General features: G+C 48.0%; 2 non-coding genes and 1 pseudogene across 2 annotated transcripts; all 3 read right to left on the reverse strand.

Annotated features, from left to right (window-relative positions):
- Nucleotides 1-3,051: 3,051 nt before the first annotated feature.
- LOC144121820 (uncharacterized) lies at nucleotides 3,052-4,239 on the reverse strand (annotated as a pseudogene).
- A 3,823-nt stretch (nucleotides 4,240-8,062) lies between these two features.
- Nucleotides 8,063-8,146, reverse strand: TRNAL-UAA (transfer RNA leucine (anticodon UAA)). Its single transcript has one exon. It is a non-coding gene; the product is annotated as a tRNA-Leu (tRNA).
- Nucleotides 8,147-11,911: 3,765 nt separating this feature from the next.
- On the reverse strand, nucleotides 11,912-11,995 carry TRNAL-UAA (transfer RNA leucine (anticodon UAA)). The gene has a single exon. It is a non-coding gene; the product is annotated as a tRNA-Leu (tRNA).
- Between the last annotated feature and the right edge of the window lie 2,937 nt (nucleotides 11,996-14,932).

A 14,932-nucleotide genomic window follows, 5' to 3' on the forward strand; every position in this document is an offset into this window, starting at 1 on the left:
CTCTCCTGGGCCACCACAGTAAACAGACCTGTACAATGGTGTCGGCAGTACATTTGCAATTAAGTCCGCGTACAGTTTCTTCTTCGTGACAGAACATAGGTAATCCATTGAAAACCTTGTATGCAACATGCGGAAAGAAACAACTCCATGAAAGCAACCAGTCACACGGCGACATCTTATATCACTTGTAGCCACCATAAATTCAGGGAGCGCTTTCGCAAGTCGCACTTGTATGACTGTGCGCAAAAAACTGTCGCTTTGGTCCCACAGAAAAAAAAACGCGACACAATCTGTCTGATAAACAAATGAGAAAGACCTAGGCCTCCATTGCGGACTTTGCGAAAAAGGTTGGCACGACTCACCCTTTCCCATGTTGAGCCCCATATAAACACAGCAAAAACCCGATGCATTTTCTGCACATTTGTGCGGGACATAATCAGCACTTGCAACACATACCAAACTTTAGCGATTAAAAACAAATTGCACGCAGAGGCACGCGCAAACATTGAAAGGCCGCGACCCTGCCAGTTTCCTGTCCTCTTCTTCATTTTTTCCGTTGCGTTGCTCCAGTACCTTGCGGGTTCCTGGTAGTGCTCGAAAGGCACATCGAGGTACGTCCTAGGTGTGCCTGTCCATGTCGTACAAGCAAACCTTTCTGGCTTGATGTCCCAGTTACCGTGCCATATACCAACACTCTTTTCCCAGTTTATCTCTGAGCCCGTTAGCTTACAGAAAGCCTTAGCAAGGTTGACTACTTCTAACACACTCTCGCAATCTTGACAAAATACGGCTATGTCATCAGCATACGCCAACAGTTTTACCTCCGTAGAATGCACTTTGAAGCCTCGTATTGATGTTTGGTGAATTACGGCTAAACAAAAGGGTTCGACATATACAGCAAACAAGAGGGGAGACAGTGGGCATCCTTGCCTTACTCAAGATTGCACTGGGACTCTTTCTGTTAATGACTTATTTATTATTAGCTGGGTACAGCAATCTCGAAGGCCATCATTACACCGTCTAAAATTGCGCTGCCTACATTTGCATGCTTCAATACGCAGAAGAGGACCTCGTGTGACACCCTGTCGAAAGCTTTCGCCAAATCTAGTTGCAACATGGCAACTTGGCCGTCCATGTCGTCGCAGCATTCTAACACATTTCTTGCTACGTGAGTGTTCGTGAAAATCGTTCGCCCTTTGATGCCACATGTTTGATGCGGCCCAACTAAGTGCTTGATCACCCTTTGCAGCCGTTTCGCGAGCACTTTCATAAACACTTTGTAATCGGTGTTCGTAAGGCTGATAGGCCTGTATGAACCTACTGACAGCAGCTTGTCACTGTCATCCGTCTTAGGGATCAAAACGACATGAGCAGCTCTGAAGGGCGGTGGCACTTGCCTTGTTTTATACGCCCCATTGATAACGCGGTGTAAAACACATGCCAGTTGATGGGCGAAAACCTTGTAAAATGTGGCTCCCAAGCCGTCTGGTCCCGGGGACTCTCCTGCCGGAAATTCGCCGATAGCGGCCTCGATTTCGCGAACACTTATCTCTTCCTCAAGGCTGTCTCTGACATCGTGTGCTATCTTTGGCAGATAAGTCATGAATTCAGTAATGAAAGTGTCGCTTACACGAGTAACGTTGCTAAACAACTCGCGATAATATTCCACGAACGCCTGCTCTATCTTTTTCTGCTCGCCCGTCATCTCGTTCTTATAGCGGATCTGTTTGATTTCATTTTTTGATGCATACCTTTTCTCGTCACTAAGAGAGCGTTTATTCGGTGCTTCCCCAAGCCATAATCGTTCGCCCCGGGCACGAATCATAGCTGCCTTATATCTTTAATTGTCTATCAACTCAAGTTCACTCTTGGTTTTTTTATTTCGTCTGCCACTTTTTTAGGCTCCAAAATCACTGCGTTTAGCAAGTGTTCTAGTAGGCGCTGAAGATCTTTTTCATTCTTCATCTCATTTCGACGCCTGATGCTTGCTCTTTCAATCGCTGCCATTTTAACTTCATTTTTGAATTGTTCCCAGGCAGTCGAATAGTTTTCTGGCTGATCATTCACTAGCCGCCCTAGTTTTTCCTCAACTGCTTCAACAAAAGGTTCATCATTGAGCAATTTAGCGTTCAACTTCCAGAGGTGCCAGTTAAATCGTGGCTGCTTTTGCTTATTGCCAATGTTGAAACTCACAAGGCTGTGATCAGAGAATGAAACAGGTATAACGTTGTAACTATCGCAAAGGGGAATTAGAGCGAGGGACACGTAAACTCTGTCAAGCCTTGCTTGACTACCTTGTTGGGTGTGAGTGAAACGCGGCCGCCCACTCGGCGCTCCTATCATGTACGTATGCTACTCTAGATCTATCCTCAGAAAAGAAACGCAATTAAAATCTCCCAGCAGAATAAGATGCCTTTCACAAGGCAGACACTGATTAAGGTGTTCAAAGAAAATACATCTCTCACTGACATTGTTCGGGGTATCGACAAACACAGACGGCACTTTTCTCCCGACAACGAAAAATCCAAGACGATGAGGCGACCATTTTCAGACACAGTAATCATTTCCTCAATAATCCCCACACTTTTGCGTATCAATACAGCACAACCAGCAGATTTTCCAACGGCATGGCATACACAGACATTATAAATCGTTGTGAAAGGGGACACCATATGATCAGTCTGCTCTTGTTTTTCCACCTTTGTTTCTTGTACGGCAATTAGATCTAACTCATTCTTTATGCAGAGGCGACTAAGCTGGTATTGCCCTCGCCTTGCAGCCAAGCCCCTAACATTGATTGTCGCTATGCGTAGCGAAGAATTTATGTTATTTGCTATTTTGAATCAAGAAGCATGATACCAATGATGTCATTACAAACATGCCTGACACTTTTCTATCACTTCTAAGGTGAAAAATAACAGCATGACATACCAAAAAGAAGTCCAGTAACGTCTTCAGCCGTACTTCGAATGTGTCGCTCGTAGCTTCAGTGATTCCGTCCATTTTGAATCCGTAGTAGCCCGGCACCTTCGACGACACCAAGTTTGTGTGCTAAGTGGGCGTCACCGCCGAACGCCTATCCGGCGGGATTTTCGGTTGCGGGCGCAGCGTCGGTCGACGCACACCCGGCGTCTTTGGCGGGGGTTCATCGTTGTTCGGCTCGCTCGGTTGTACATCCTGGGTAGCTAACTCGTCATGAGTTCTCTTCACCACCGCACCACTTGTGCCTATCTCGCTGGCGTCCATTGCCTCAGCTTTATCCGTAGCAATTCTTCCGTCGTACGAGCTTAGAGAGATTGCGCCCGCAGTCGTGTTCGTCGCAGTGGGCTCCGGTTCAGAAGCAGTGAGAGACGGAGAATCACTGGCCTTGGCCTTGGGGTCGCCTCCGAACTTCTCTTCTGGAGACTTCGCGTCCTCACCGCTCTTCTCCACTTCTCCTTTCGAAGCTTCCTCAACTTCGGGTTCATCCTGCAGCAGGCCGTTGACGTCTAGAACCCTTGCAGCTTTCTGCGTGACAGAAGCATACGTCTTCACGCACTGCTCTTCTCCGTGGCCGCATCGGTGGCATAGTGCGCAGCGTGGCACGCGGCAGTCGCTTCGAATGTGGCCGGTATTGCGACAGCGCAAGCATAGCGGGGACCTACCGGGCACCACAACAAGCGCCAGTTCACCTGAAACACGGATCTGATGGGGCAGGTCATCCACTGTCACGCCCGTCTTCAAATTTAAGGCCACCAAGCGTGTCGGGGACGCTTTGTCTTGCACACCTTGAGCACGCCAACGTTCAAGGGAAACGTCCGTCACTCTGCCGTACGGCAAAAGCGCCGCCCGTATGTCATCGTCCAGTACGTTGGGAAGCATCCAGTGAAGCTTGATACGCAAAGCTTGGTTGTTAGGATCTATCAGAACGCACCGCCTTTTCTTCACGGTCAATTGCTTCAAAGCCAAAAGCTTATGCACGCCGTCTCCGTTTTTGAAGGTTACCGCCCATACATGACTCATCCGATACGCCCCCAGGGCGATAACTTCAGACAGTAGGCCTAGGCTAGCCAGTGTGTCACGGAAGTCTTACACATAGTATGGCCTTTCACGCACATCGGCATGCAAAAAAAGAGTGTTCAAAACAACTCGCCTTGTAGGTAGCTGAGGCAAAAGCACTTGATAATCCGGGTCATCACAGCCAGAAATACTGTTACCGCGGCCTTGCTGGGCCGCTGAAGCCGCTCCTACGGAGCCCATGACACACACGTCCGTTCGCCTCGGGGTCCGGAAATGGCTCGGCAATTCTGACCACGGTGCGACTTTTTTTACGAACATATATATTGATTGTGTGCAAGCCTATGTGCATACATGTAGCGTTTCTACCAAAAGTAACCGAGTAGCCGCGACAGCAGTGGGAGCGGGCTCTCAGCCCAGCGGCGGCGCTGCGGTCCCAGGCGCTGGCCACTGCTCCCAGGCTGCGAGAGTAAACTGGGTGACGTAAGCCCGCGCTGTGGCCCTCCTTCCTCGTATGATAAGAAGAAAGCAATTAGCATGTGTGGCGAGAAATTTTCCGCATTTGGAGTACTGAGCGAGGGCTCAGGCTTACGTCGCCAGTTTACAGTCGCAGCCGGGGAGCAGCGGCCAGCGCCGAAGACAGCAGCACCTTTGATCGGCTGCAAGCCCGACCCGGCCACCGACGTGGCTGCTCGGTTACTTTTGGCAAAGACGGTAATTGTTCAACTGAGTTTTCACATACTTGGTAAGGCTACAATTTGCGCTGCAGGAGTGCATCCGCCTGTCCATTACCTTGGCCTTCTCGTCGCAAGGCTGAGCGCGATTGAGCTTATTTCGTGTGACCGATCTGCGCAAGCGCGAATCCTGGCGGCGACTAATGAAAACAATCTGCACGACGTCTTTAGACACCGCGGTCCTAGGAAACGTATGGAAAGCGGTGAAAACGACGTCACCGCTGCCAATTACTTGCACGTTCTAAGGCGAAGTTTTTCTTGTATTATGAGTGGGCTTAAGACCTGTACGGAAGAAACGCGTCCAAGAAGTTTCCGCTCCACCTGTCAGTCAAACGAAATGAAATATATAAGTAAATGAATAAAACAGAAATTCAAAGTTTGAAATAAAAACAAACGAGAACACGAAATTAAAAATAAAAATAAAAACAAGGAGCGGAAATTGAAAACACAAGAAATAAAAAAATAAACCAGAAATAGAAAACTTGAGAAAATAAAGGAAATAAAAATGAAAAATGAAGGGACAATGAGTGGACAGAGAAAGGATTTCGCGTTTAAATCAATTTTTAAATGCAGGAATTCGTTTATCGGCTACTTTTTCATCTCTCTTTGTCCACAGATTCCTGTCCGTCCGTCAGTCCATACCTGAGATGTATTAGCGGAGCTGTATACCGGTAGACCCATGGAAGGAGGAAAGAAATCAGGAGAGGTGGCTATGTCTCATTTTCTGAAGCCGGCTCGCCCTGCGCCCCCACCCCACACACACACGCACACGCTTGGCCACCGTCTCAGCACGCTTGAGCATGTGCGAAAGGTAATGCGGCACAGGATGCCGGTGCACCCAACGTTACTATTTTTCTCACTTGAAGGGGAAGCCACAAGCCTCTGAATTTCGCATACGGGATCGTTCGAAGTTGACTCTGTTGAGACGTCTCACAAGGAGTGGGTCGCACACTAGTTTCGGCCATCGTCAGAATGAATGAATGAGCCTTTGTTTACCACTTTCGAAGACGTACTGAACAAAATGGCCAAAAAGAAAGCGCCATGCACAGTAGCGCAGTACGACGTGCCGGTTTAAGCAACTTCCTGTCTAGCGCTGATTCATCTTTAACGCTTACTGCCCGGAGGGAACCGGCTGAGTCAACGAGCACCTTTGTATACCCCGTTTTGATCTTCTGCCTTCGGCCTTTGCACCACTGCTACCTTCCCTGCCACACAAATAGTATCGGAAAAGACTGTTAAGACTGCGAAGGAAGCATGCGTGCATTCGTCGCTGTGTCAGCGGTACCGAGGTTTACAACAGTAACCTTGACGCTGCCTGAGTTACCAAAGCCTAATAGCGCGGTTTAATGCAAGCTGCTTCATGTCTCCTGTTCGTCACTGTAGCACGTGTTGCGCGAGTTATAATTCTTGCGCGCATAATTATCCCTCCAAAAAAGGGGCAGCTACGGGCCTTTCCCGATGCGCATGGCGCTGTTCACAATTAGCGACCAGCAGTGCTTGTATTCATGTCATGAATGCCGGTGTGGCTCTATTAAGCCACAGCTGGCTGCTTGATCAGATATTGTTGGTGTCTACATTGCCGGGCTGCTCGGTTGTTTCTTGAGAATCACAGCTTACTCTGCTGCACTTTTGTTTTCAGCGACCTTTGTAGCGATTTTCCTAGCCTGACCGTGCAGTAGTTGATTCATCTTCAGCCCTTTCATGTTCATCCTCATAGCTAGGTGCTTCGCACTCGGAGTCAACATCTGTGACATGATCGCGCAGATCCTGTTCGGTGGAGCCCAAAACATCGTTGCACGACTGCGCCCGTCTGTCTGATCTGACGGAAGGAAATCTTAGCTCTCCTGTTCATTTCTCATTACAATCTCGCGGGTCGCCACTAGTGATTGGAGGGGTCAAAAATAAATGACAGAAATTAGGAAAAAATCTTTTTTCTAAGGCATGGAAGTCTAGAAAAAAGACGGAATCAGCCTAGTGGTCCTTAAAAACATATTCAACAATTATTCCAGACAGCGTCATGAATAATGGCGGTGACAAAAAGCAGGAAAAGTGGGCATAATGCACGTTATCATTCAGTTGAAGAACAATTCGGGGCTTAGCCGCAGCATCGTGCTTGCTTTCCAGTTCCCGCTTGATCGAATGCGGAACGAAGTACATGTCTGCTCTAGTTTCATACTGAGCTTTTTATCCGCTTTAACCAAGCTGGAGCTAAGAAAACATAAGATATTTTGTCAGCTCTCTTCGGCACGAAAACACTGCTACACGTGGAGGAAATTTTGAAACTGGCTTTTAAACCAGTTTTAAAATTTCCTGGCTTTTAAACCAGACCCGCCGTGGTGGCTCAGTGGTTAGGGCACTCGGCTACTATACGAACCTTACCGCGGCGGCCGCGTTTCGGTAGAGGCGAAAAGCAAAGGCGCCGGTGTGCTGTGCGATGTCAGTGCACGTTAAAGGTCCCCAGGTGGTCGAAATTATTTCGGAACACTCCACTACGGCACCTCTTCCTTTGTTCTCTCAGTCCCTCCTTTATCCCTTCCCTTATGGCGCGGTTCCTGTGTCCACCGATATGTGAGACGGATGCTGCGACATTTCCGTTCCCCAAAACCGCCTCTAGAATTTGGCCTCCAACGTTTGTTTTAAAAACAAACAAATTCGAGCGGCACCGGGGTGGGGGCTGCTCGAGGAGCCCCGACAAAAAGCTACTAAGAAAACCAAGGAGGGCCAGGTTTTTTAACCCAACACTGAAGGTAGCAGGAGTCAATCAACGCATGGAGTGCCTTTCAGACAGTCGCGTGATATTTCTCTTTCGCGTTTGTTTTGTTTTTAGGTTTCTGTGACTGAATAGTTCCAGTCGCCGACAACATAGCAGCAAACTAGGCCCACGGAAGTAAACATACGCGTAGACTCTGGTTTACGTATCCCTCAGCCGATGGTACAGCGGCAAGCCGCCACGGGACTGGCTGAGCGGCACTCCTTGCGTTGGTTGACTCTTCCTACCTTCAGCGTTGAGTTAAAAAAAGAAAGGCGGGAGCCGGGACGTTTAATCCGATTTAAATTAGAGAAATTGGATACACAGGAAAATAATTCGAAGTTTATAAGAATGCTCAGAACGTGTAGACCGAGTTCCTGCAGTAAAAAGACGAGTTCAGATTCCTCTTAGTGCACATTTAGGCAGACATAAGTGCAGTCCTGTAATTTTTTAATTGTATCCGACTACAGAGCAAAAAATGAAAAAAAAACAGGGCAGTGCTGCTTAATAAAAATATGTTAGTGCTGCGTACGTGTAACGTTCACTGTAGGTCCAAAATAAGCCAAAGCTAAAAAAGGAAAGTTGTCAGAAGTGGGGTTCGAGCCCACACCCTCTTAAGAGGACCAGAGCTTAAATCTGGCGCCTTAGACCACTCGGCCATTCTGACCACGGTGCGACTGCTTTTACGAACATATATTCATTCTGTGCAAGTGTATGTGCATACAGGTAGCGTTTCTGCCAAAAGTAACCGAGCAGCCGCGACAGCAGCGGGAGCGGGCACTCAGCCGAGCGGCGGCGCTGCGGTTCCAGGCGCTGGCCACTGCTCCCCGGCTGAGAGTGTAAACTGGGTGACGTAAGCCCGCGCTGTGGCCCTCCTTCCTCGGATGATAAGTAAGAGGTAGCATGTGTGGCAAGAAATTTTGCGCATTTGGGGTACTGAGCGAGAGCTCAGGCTTACGTCGCCAGTTTACACTCGCAGCCGGGGAGCAGCGGCCAGCGTCGAAGACAGCAGCACCTTTGATCGGCTGCAAGCCTGCCCCGGCCACCGACGTGGCTGCTCGGTTACTTTTGGCAAAGACGGTAATTGTTCAACTCAGTTTTCACATACTTGGTAAGGTTACAATTTGCACTGCAGGAGTGCATCCGCCTGTCCTTTACCTTGGCCTACTCCTCGCAACGCTAAACGCGATTGAGCTTCTTTCGTGTGACCGATCTGCGCAAGCGCGAATCCTGGCGGCGACTAATTAAAACAATCTGCACGACGTCTTTAGACACCGCGGTCCTAGAAAACGTATGGAAAGCGGTGAAAACGACGTCACCGCTGCCAATTATTTGCAGGCTTTCTAAGGCGAAGTTTTTCTTGTGTTATGAGTGGGCTCAAGACCTGTATGGAAGAAACGTGTCCAAGATGTATCCGCTCCACCTGTCAGTCAAACGAAATGAAAGATATAAGTAAATTAATAAAAACAGAAATTCAAAGTTTGAAAAACAAACAAACGAGAACACGAAATTAAAAAATAAAAATAAAAACAAGGAGTGGAAAGTTAAAACCCAAGAAATAAAAATATAAACCAGAAATAGAAAACTTGAGAAAATAAAGGAAATAAAAATAAGAAATGAAGGGACAATGAGTGAACAGAGAAAGGATTTCGCGTTTAAATCGATTTTTTTAAATGGAGCAATGCGTTTAGTGGCTACTTTTTCATCTCTCTTTGTCCACAGATTTCTGTCCGTCCGTCAGTCCATACCTGAGATGTATTAGCGGAGATGTATATCGGTAGACCAATGGAGGGAGGAAAGAAATCAGGAGAGGCGGCTATGTCTCATTTTTTGAAGCCGGCTCGCCCTGCGCCCCCCACCCCACACACACACGCACACGCTTGGCCACCGTCTCAGCGCGCTTGAGCATGTGCAAAAGATAATGCGGCACAGGATGCCGGTGCACCCAACTTTACTATTTTTCTGATTTGAAGGGGAAGCCACAAGCCTCTGAATTTCGCATACGGGATCGTTCGAAGTTGACTCTGTTGAGACGTCTCACAAGGAGTGGGTCGCACACTAATTTCGGCCATCGTCTGAATGAATGAATCAGCCTTTGTTTACCACTTTCGAAGAGGTACTGAACAAAATGGCCAAAAAGAAAGCGCCATGCACAGTAGCGCAGTGCGACGTGCCGGTTCAAGCAACTTCCTGTCTAGCGCTGATTCATCTTTAACGCTTACTGCCCGCAGGGAACCGGCTGAGCCAACGACCACCTTTGTATACTCCGTTTTGAGCTTCTGCCTTCGGCCTTTGCACCACTGCTACCTTCCATGCCACACATATAGTATCGGAAAAGACTGTTAAGACTGCGAAGGAAGCGTGCGTGCATTCGTCGCTGTGTCAGCGGTACCGAGGCTTACAACAGTAACCTTAACGCTGCGTGAGTTACCTAAGCCTAATAGCGCGGTTCAATGCAATCTGCTTCATGTCTCCTGTTCCTCACAGTAGCACGTGTTGCGCGAGTTATAGTTCTTGCGCGCCTAATTATCCCTCCAAAAAGGGGAAGCTACGGGCCTTTCCCGATGCGCATGGCGCTGTTCACAATTAGCGACCAGCGGTGCTTGCATTCATGTCTCGAATGCCGTTGTGGCTATATTAAGCCACCGCTGGCTGCTTGTTCAGATATAGTTGGTGTCTACATTGCCGGGCTGCTCGGTTGTTTCTTGTGAATCGCAGCTTACTCTGCTGCAATTTTGTTTTCAGCGACCTTTCCAGCGATTTTTCAAGCCTGACCGCGCAGTAGTTGATTCATCTTCAGCCCTTTTATGTTCATCCTCATAGCTAGGTGCTTCGCGCTCGGAATCAACATCTGTGACATGATCGCGCAGATCCTGTTCGGTGGAGTACAAAGCATCGTTGCACGACTGCGCCCGTCTGTCTGATCTGACGGAAGGAAATCCTAGCTCTCCTGTCCATTTATTTTCATCACAATCTCGCAGGTCGCCACTAGTGAGTGGAGGGCTCAAAGATAAAAGACAGAAATTAGGAACAAATCCTATTTTCTAAGGCATGGAAGTCTAAAAAAACGGAAACAGCGTAGTGGTCCTTAAAAACATATTCAACAATTATTCCAGACAACATCAAGAATAATGGCGGTGACAAAAAAAGCAGGAAAAGTGGGCATAATGCACGTTATCATTCAGTTGAAGAACAATTCGGGGCTTAGCCAAAACATCGTGCTTGCTTTCCAGTTCCCGCTTGAACGAATGCGGAACGAAGTACAGGTCTGCTCTAGTTTCGTACTGAGCTTTTTTTATCCGCTTTAAACAAGCTGGAGCTAAGAAAATATAAGATATTTTCTCGGTTCTCTTCTGCACGAAAACACTGCTACACGTGGAGGAAATTTTTAAACTGGCTTTTAAACCACTTTTAAAAGTTCCTGGCTTTTAAACCAGACCCGCCGTGGTGGCTCAGTGGTTAGGACGCTCGGTTACAGACGAACCTTACCGCGGCGGCCTCGTTTCGATAGAGGCGAAACGCAAAGGCGCCGGTGTGCTGTGCGATGTCAGTGCACGTTAAAGGTCCCCAGGTGGTCGAAATTATTTCGGAGCACTCCACTACGGCACCTCTTCCTTTGTTCTCTCAGTCCCTCCTTTATCCCTTCCCTTATGGCGCGGTTCCTGTGTCCACCGATATGTGAGACGGATGCTGCGACATTTTCTTTCCCCCAAACCACCTCTAGAATTTCGCCTCCAATGTTTGTTTTAAAAACAAACAAATTCGAGCGGCACCGGTGTGGCGGCTGCTCGAGGCTACTAAGAAAACCAAGGAGGGCCAGGTTTTTTAACCCAACGCTGAAGGTAGCAGGAGTCATTCAACGCATGGAGTGCCTTTCAGACCGTCGCGTGACATTTCTCTTTCGCTTTTGTTTTGTTTTTAGGTTTCTCTGACTGAATAGTTCCAGTCGCAGACACCATAGCAGCAAACTAGGCCTACGGAAGTAAAAATACGCGTGGACTCTGGTTTACGTATCACTCAGCCGATGGTACAGCGGCAAGGCGCCACGGGACTGGCTGAGCGGCACTCCTTGCGTCGGTTGACTCTTCCTACCTTCAGCGTTGAGTTAAAAAAAAGAAAGGCGGGAGCCGGGACGTTTAATCCGATTTAACTTAGAGAGTTCGGATACACAGGAAAATAATTCGAAGTTTATAAGAATGCTCAGAACGTGTAGACCGAGTTCCTGCAGTAAAAAGACGAGTTCAGATTCCTGTTAGTTCACATTTAAGCAGACAGAAGTGCAGTCTTGTAACTTTTTTAATTCTATCCGACTACAGAGCAAACAATGAAGAAAAAAAAGCAGGGCAGTGCTGCTTAATAAATATATGTTAGTGCTGCGTACGTGTAACGTTCACTGTAGGGCCAAAAAAACCCAAAGCAAAAAAAGGAATGTTGTCAGAAGTGGGGTTCGAACCCACGCCCTCTTACGAGGACCAGAGCTTAAATCTGGCGCCTTAGACCGCTCGGCCATTCTGACCACGGTGCGACTGCTTTTACGAACATATATTCATTCTGTGCAAGTGAATGTGCATACATGTAGCGTTTCTGCCAAAAGTAACCGAGCAGCCGCGACAGCAGCGGGAGCGGGATCTCAGCCGAGCTGCGGCGCTGCGGTTCCAGGCGCTGGCCACTGCTCCCCGGCTGAGAGTGTAAACTGGGTGACGTAAGCCCGCGCTGTGGCCCTCCTTCCTCGGATGATAAGTAAGAGGTAGCATGTGTGGCAAGAAATTTTGCGCATTTGGGGTACTGAGTGAGGGCTCAGGCTTACGTCGCCAGTTTACACTCGCAGCCGGGGAGCAGCGGCCAGCGTCGAAGACAGCAGCACCTTTGATCGGCTGCAAGCCCGCCCCGGCCACCGACGTGGCTGCTTGGTTACTTTTGGCAAATACGGTAATTGTTCAACTCAGTTTTCACATACTTGGTAAGGTTGCAATTTGCACTGCAGGAGTGCATCCGCCTGTCCTTTACCTTGGCCTCCTCCTCGCAATGCTGAGCGCGATTGAGCTTATTTCGTGTGACTGATCTGCGCAAGCGTGAATCCTGGCGGCGATTAATGAAAACAATCTGCACGACGTCTTTAGACACCGCGGTCCTAGGAAACGTATGGAAAGCGGTGAAAACGACGTCACCGCTGCCAATTATTTGCAGGCTTTCTAAGGCGAAGTTTTTCTTGTGTTATGAGTGGGCTCAAGACCAGTATGGAAGAAACGTGTCCAAGATGTATCCGCTTCACCTGTCAGTCAAACGAAATGAAATATATAAGTAAACAAATAAAAACAGAAATTCAAAGTTTGAAAAAACAAACAAACGAGAACACGAAATTAAAAAATAAAAATAAAAACAAGGAGTGGAAAGTTAAAACCCAAGAAATAAAAATATAAACCAGAAATAGAAAACTTGAGAAAATAAAGGAAATAAAAATGAGAAATGAAGGGACAATGAGTGAACAGAGAAAGGATTTCGCGTTTAAATCAATTTTTTTAAATGCAGCAATGCGTTTCGTGGCTACTTTTTCATCTCTCTTTGTCCACAGATTTCTGTCCGTCCGTCAGTCCATACCTGAGATGTATTAGCGGAGATGTATATCGGTAGACCAATGGAGGAAGGAAAGAAATCAGGAGAGGCGGCTGTCTCATTTTTTGAAGCCTGCTCGCCCTGCGCCCCCCACCCCACACACACACGCACACGCTTGGCCACCGTCTCAGCGCGCTTGAGCATGTGCAAAAGATAATGTGGCACAGGATGCCGGTGCACCCAACTTTACTATTTTTCTTACTTGAAGGGGAAGCCACAAGCCTCTGAATTTCGCATACGGGATCGTTCGAAATTGACTCTGTTGAGACGTCTCACAAGGAGTGGGTCGCACACTAAATTCGGCCATCGTCTGAATGAATGAATGAGCCTTTGTTTACCACTTTCGAAGAGGTACGGAACAAAATGGCCAAAAAGAAAGCGCCATGCACAGTAGCGCAGTGCGACGTGCCGGTTCAAGCAACTTCCTGTCTAGCGCTGATTCATCTTTAACGCTTACTGCCCGGAGGGAACCGGCTGATCCAACGAGCACCTTTGTATACCCCGTTTTGAGTTTCTGCCTTCGGCCTTCGCACCACTTCTACATTCCATGCCACACATATAGTACCGGAAAAGACTGTTAAGACTGCGAAGGAAGCGCGCGTGCATTCGTCGTTGTGTCAGCGGTACCGGGGCTTACAACAGTAACCTTCACGCTGCCTGAGTTACCGAAGCCTAATAGCGCGGTTCAATGCAAGCTGCTTCATGTCTCCTGTTCCTCACTGTAGCACGTGTTGCGCGAGTTATAGTTCTTGCACGCCAAATTATCCCTCCAAAAAGGGGAAGCTACGGGCCTTTCCCGATGCGCATGGCGCTGTTCATAATTAGCGACCAGCGGTGCTTGTATTCATGTCACGAATGCCGTTGGGGCTCTATTAAGCCACCGCTGGCTGCTTGTTCAGATATAGTTGGTGACAACATTGCCGGGCTGCTCGGTTGTTTCTTGTGAATCGCAGCTTACTCTGCTGCAATTTTGTTTTCAGCGATCTTTCCAGCGATTTTTCAAGAATGACCGCGCAGTAGTTGATTCATCTTCAGCCCTTTCATGTTCATCCTCATGGCAAGGTGCTTCGCACTCGGAGTCAACATCTGTGACATGATCGCGCAGATCCTGTTCGGTGGAGCACAAAGCATCGTTGCACGACTGCACCCGTCTGTCTGATCTGACGGAAGGAAATCCTAGCTCTCCTGTCCATATCTTTTCATCACAATCTCGCAGGTCGCCACTAGTGAGTGGAGGACTGAAAAATAAAAGACAGAAATTAGGAAAAAATCTTATTTTCTAAGGCATGGAAGTCTAGAAAAAAAACGGAAACAGCCTAGTGGTCCTTAAAAACATATTATTCCAGACAACATCATGAATAATGGCGGTGGCAAAAAAGCAGGAAAAGTGCGCATAATTTGCGTTATCATTCAGTTGAAGAACAATTCGGGGCTTAGCCACAACCTCGTGCTTGCTTTCCAGTTCCCGCTTGAACGAATGCGGGACGTAGTACAGGTCTGCTCTAGTTTCGTACTGAGCTTTCTTTATCCGCTTTAACCAAGCTGGAGCTAAGAAAATATAAGATATTTTCTCGGTTCTCTTCTGCACGAAAACACTGCTACACGTGGAGGAAAATTTTAAACTGGCTTTTAAACCACTTTTAAATTTTCCTGGCTTTTAAACCAGACCCGCCGTGGTGGCTCAGTGGTTAGGACGCTCGGTTACTATACGAACCTTACCGCGGCGGCCTCGTTTCGATAGAGGCGAAACGCAAAGGCGTCGGTGTGCTGTGCGATGTCAGTGCACGTTAAAGGTCCCCAGGTGGTCGAAATTATTTCGGAGCACTCCACTAAGGCACCT

This window comes from Amblyomma americanum, chromosome 1 (assembly GCF_052857255.1).
Source record: "Amblyomma americanum isolate KBUSLIRL-KWMA chromosome 1, ASM5285725v1, whole genome shotgun sequence".
NCBI classification, from domain to species: domain Eukaryota; kingdom Metazoa; phylum Arthropoda; class Arachnida; order Ixodida; family Ixodidae; genus Amblyomma; species Amblyomma americanum.